Below are 5,484 nucleotides of genomic sequence, written 5' to 3' on the forward strand. Positions count from 1 at the left end.
GCCTGTCATATTTCTCATCTCAGGCAAAAGCGATGGCGAACCAAGCGCTTTCCAAGCAGTTGAGGAAAGGATACTCACAGAAGCCCCTCATCTATGATGGTACCAGCCATAACCATTCTATATATTTGAACGATAATTCGGAATGGTATGCTTGCTGGTAAACGGGGTCTGCCTAGTTGATTCCAGTCGAAGGAAACAACTAGGTTGCTTGGAGGTGGGACCGAATAGACGGCCGGGTATGGCTCTGACGAACTTCCTTCCTGCGGTAAAGGAACAGGTAGATTGCCCCCATGTTCGTCGGAGTCTGTGTTTATGAAGAGAATTTGGACGGTGTCATCCTTGTTCTCTTCAGTGATTGTATCATCTGAAGATGAAACCTCTGAAGGCAAGACCGGGTCAACTGCCACCTCGACCTTTTGACTTTCGTCTGGTATGGATCCAGATGGTTTATCTTCAATGATAGGCGCTTCAGCCGACCACCTGAGCGGGCCAGCTGGATTCTCAACTAGTGACGGACTCGGCAAGAGTTTTTTATATCCAGGAGGAAGTCGTAACGGTGAAACCGGACGATCATCCAAAACTCTTTTAGCTTCGTCTAAGAAGGGACAACGGTGGACGGCATGATTGCCTTCGCACAGTTTACAAGGAAATCTAGCTTTCCCTTTTTGTCCTGGGGCTTCACTTTCACTAGTTGACAGTGTGCTTTCAACATGATCATCAGAGGTTGACGACACCGGGTTGTGCAAATGAGGAGACCAGTCCCTTAGTATCCGGGGGATGCAAGGACAATCTCTGTGAAAGTGGTCTCCTTTGCAAATGACACATGGCGATTTAGGCCTGGTCGGTGCAGTGTGTGGATTTTCGTTAGACGACACACGTTTTCCCCCATTCGCTTTTGGCTCCTTTTTCTTCTTCTCTTTCTTCTTCTTTTCCTTCTTCTCCTTAGGAACTTGGCTTTTAGCTTTACCAGCTCCATCAAGCGAAGAGGAAGGAGGAGAGGAAGAATTAGAGGAAGTAGAAGGTTGGTGGGCAACTCTGGACTCGTCTAATTGCTGATTCGATTGTTCAGGAATAGTGGTGTTCTGAACGACAGAGGTTGAGAAGAGCCATACAGGCAAACCAATTGTCAGTCCTGGAAGCGACAATGTGGCCATATGGGGCACACCAACATCTCCCCAAGAGGAGAAGGGACTAGGATTTCCACCAAGGGGAATTCCTTGGTTGGTAGGCTCCATTTTCTCAACCCAAGATCAACGTAGGAAAGGGGTATGAATATTCCGTTTAAAATAAATTTTAACACGCTTTGACACAACTTGTTTTTTCAGTTTTTAAGAGTCGAGAAAAAACAAAAGATGACTCTAGTCTCCTTCGATTTTTAATGAGCTCGAAGTGACAAGTGCTCAGATGGACCTTTTCCGTTAAGGAGTCTGAAAAGGAACGAAAGGGACTGCTCTGGAGGTCTAGGTAGAGGGAGTACCAAACCAATCGCAAAACTGCAGAATACTTTTTACGGTACAGCAATCAATCTTCCCGAATGCTGTGTTCGGTGCATTGCAATCAGTAGGGCGGTCGACACGGCTTCCTATGGATAAAGGTTTTAAGCCTATAGGGGTCTCCCAATATATACTTGACGGTACGTGGGAGCACAAGTCCGTACTGGCACTTCTCGTCTCAAAGTGGAGGAATCACCCAACCATCAGTGAGGACAACAGTTACCAGGCTTTACGACGTCGGAATACGTCTCTAGCCTAGACCTCTAAATGTTGTGCGTTAAGTTCCAAAGCGTTGTTAGGTTCATTGAATTTATTTTAAGTTGATCTTTCTTATGAAGTTTGCCTTTTGGGTTCACCACGAGATGTAGATATAATTCCTAAAATGCAATCTAAAGATGATAAACAAACTTTTATCTCTTTTCAGCAATGAAAATCCTAGCTACTAGGGGAAAAGAAAGACACAATCTTTTCGCAAAGAGCAAAGAGCACACTGTAAATGCACTTTCCTAAATCAAGCCAAACAGACTGTCAATATGCAAATGCACATGCATGTATTTGTTTTTCACTTTCTTAATATTGATGCTAAAAAGAAAGTTGATGTACAAATCTTAATTTGCTTTCAAGCGACAAACACAAACAAGCTTCTTTTCGAAATCAAAAGGTAGAGATGATTACGACACTTTATGATTTTGAAATAAATAATCGTTTCGACACTAGAAAGTCACAAATTCAAACCAAAGGCGAAAGTAAAAGCATAATCGACCATCAACAGCAAATAAACTTTATCCTATGATCAAAGTCGACACTTGCGACAGATCTAAATCAAAGGACGACAGTACGACTATTATACTTTTGCAATGGAAAACTGTAAACGACTCAACAAACACATAAAAACATCTACAGTTCTTTTGTACAAATGAGGCGGAATATCAGTAAGGAAAAGGGGTTTGAAACAGTCATATACTGATCACAGGCTGCAAAAATCAGAGACAAAACTGGAAAGAATGAAGCAAAGAACCTCAGCTGCACAGGGCTAGGCTGATCAACGCACCTGTTACACAGAGAAACTGCATTGCAGCGCAGGTAGCCCTCTCGGGAAGTGCGTTGAAATGCAGAACCTCTTCACAGTGCCTGCGCTGGGGCAGAAACGAGAATTCTATCCGGGTTCTGGGTCACAGTTTGCAGTTTAATCTTTGGTTTTTGGCCGAGTAAAAGCAATCAGTAATGCACAATCAGAGGTGGATCTAAGGGGGGTCTAAGAGCTATCACAAGGGCAATCAGTTAGTCTATGAATCAGCTGTTCAAATCATAAACAGATCCAGTGAATGGATTGAAGTAGCAGATGTCTACTTTGCATTTGTTAATGGCAAATGCAGTTCGATTGCTACTTATAAGTTTATGAAATAAACAACAAGAGAAACACAAACAAACTAATTAGACACGATCCCCAGTGGAGTCGCCATTTTGTTATCGGGAAAAGTGTCTATTTAGAACTACTCTATCCCACTAAGGTGTGACAGATACCTTAGAAACAAACAGAGAAAACTACTTTTGTATTCTTCTTTATGAACTATAAAGAAAGAGGAATAGGATGAACCAACCTGTGTCTTGCGCTAGTCCTTCGATCCAATCTCTCTTCTCTTTGACAGCTTCCAGCTACCTGCTCCCTTACTTGCCCAGCTTCACCAAGTACCTGTAAGATCACAGAAGAAGGAAACTATACAAAGACATGGGTTTATATTCATAAATAACTTAGGATCAGATTTAAGTTAACCATACAAATGTAACAAGCATCAATGATACAAAAGCATGGAGAAGAAACTCAAATAGTTTTTATTGATATACAAGAAGATCCAGGAGGAGTTACAACCGATGATTCCTGACCCAGCATCAACCTCCCAGCAAAGAAGTCCCTTCTTCACCCCCAACAAAGCATAGATCACCCAATTCTCTGATATGTATCTCAAAACCAACAGCAATTCCTTACAATGTGCAAAATTCCAGCCTCTGGATCTCTGCGATGAGGGATCCATATATAGATGTATGCAAGGAGGATGAGTCAGCTCATGATTTGATTAGTGGCTTCTCTCTGTCAGTTCTTGCTTCCACTTGGAGACTGAAAGCCTCTTACTCATCCCTGGTCAAATTCAGTGAGGCAAGTGTCATTGGAGAAGATTCTGGAAGCTTCCATTGTCTCTCCACCTCGCGGAATGACACTGCCATTTGTCATTTCCCGCTCAACGCACCTTGGTAGTGCATTTAGGTGCGTTGCAATGCACCTAGCTAGTGGATTTAGGTGTTATGCAACGCACTTGGCTAGTGGAGCAGCTAAAATGATCCTGATTTGACTTATTCTGAGCAGTTTCTGGTGGAGAACTTCTGGGAGAAGCTGTAATTTGTTGACCTTGTTCCTTTAGGGGTTGGAACAACACTTTTAGGGACTTAGGAGCCCTTGGTTTATGGACATTTCATGCTTAGAGCTGTAAGGCACAAAAATGTCTATAACACCTGCCCTGCTCATATTTGCGCCACTTGTTTTATGGCCTTTCCGTGCAGGTCAGTTCTGCCATTATTATTTTGTTGTAATTCTCAGCTTGGCACCTACTCACTATGCACCTACTCTAACGCTCTAAAATCTGCTTGGAAAAAAGACTTGGCACCCCTGAGAACTATATTTTTAGTATGTTATTCCTTGGCATGTGTTGTTGAGTCCTGTCAAAGCTCTAAGTGTTGTTTCGTAGGCTCAAAATACCTCTGCCTTAGTGAGGTTGTCAGAAGCCTCTGACAATGCAATGCCTCTCCTGAATAAAAACAAAACGTTCCCCATCCTAAGCCTATCAATTCTAACTCTGTCTTCTCATCAACAGTTTCGACAAGGTTGATTATGAACAAAAAATCCTAGAATTTATACGTAGGGTGGCATAATTTCTACAAAAATTATGAGAAACTCGGCGCTTACTCAGTGAGCCGACCCGTTCACTTGAGATCACCTACTGTTGCGGACTTGTGTTCGTGGGTATAAGAGATGTAGCATGCCTTCAGTCGGTGATAGGAGCCGTAGGCGGGGTCCTTTTTTCTCACAACCCTCATTTCGATTCGAATCGCATTGTGGATTTCAGGGGCCTCGATGAAGACATCCACGACCAAATTGTAAAGGAGTGTACTGGAAAGGATGGGGTTCGATAGCTTGTTCCCTAGGTGATATGTTAGCGCATGTTCCATGGTTCTGTGAACTAGAAGCGTCGCATACAGATAACTTTCCAGGGTGGGCTCTACATCTACGTCCAATTTTGCTTCATATCTCAACTGCTGCCATAACTCATCGTTTTCATCCATCGAACAACTGTTGTCAGACCCCATTTCCAGACGCTGCCTCCAATTCAAGAGCTTGAGCTTTGTAGGAATAAGGGCGATTTGCTGACCATATGAAGGAATCTTGAACACGCAATTGTGAGAAATGTTGAGAAATGCATTTAAGCATGAAGTTTATACATGTGTAGTCTTTATTTGTCATTCCTGGTATGAGCGTTGAATGGTGATATATACATTAAGCCTCGAAGTATATGCTTGTGGAACCTGCGTTGAACCATGTGAATTAAATATGTACGTTGTCGAATGTCCACTTTTGGTGTCTCAGTGACTTCATGAATTTAGGTTTAAAACAATGCATAAATTCAGCGCAACTGGAGCCTTAAGCGGGCTAGGAAGCTAAACATGCGAAAGTTGAAGTTTGAAATCCTTCCAGCACATAACGTTGTCCATCCACGCTGCCTACGCTGGCCTTTTCCAACTTTTTTGCAGATCTTTTCCCCTCGTTAGTCACTCAAACCCAGTATACTTGAGGTCATACATTCGATTCGCACCAAGCGAAAGAAGTTGAAGAAAAAAATGAAATAATCTTAGTCAGGAGTGGGCCTCCGAATGAGCTCGGTGTTGATCACGATTGTGGTGGTTCTAGCTATAATTGCCTTTGCTTGTGCTGGCATCGTGG

The 5,484-nt window shown here is 42.8% G+C and overlaps 1 pseudogene; it reads right to left on the reverse strand.

Annotated features, from left to right (window-relative positions):
- Positions 1–4,469: 4,469 nt before the first annotated feature.
- Positions 4,470–4,853, reverse strand: LOC149242808 (serine acetyltransferase 5 pseudogene; annotated as a pseudogene).
- Between the last annotated feature and the right edge of the window lie 631 nt (positions 4,854–5,484).

The sequence above is a fragment of the Pinus tabuliformis genome, chromosome 8 (assembly GCF_031772625.1).
Source record: "Pinus tabuliformis cultivar Carrire ecotype Pingquan chromosome 8, CPIR1, whole genome shotgun sequence".
Taxonomy (NCBI): domain Eukaryota; kingdom Viridiplantae; phylum Streptophyta; class Pinopsida; order Pinales; family Pinaceae; genus Pinus; species Pinus tabuliformis.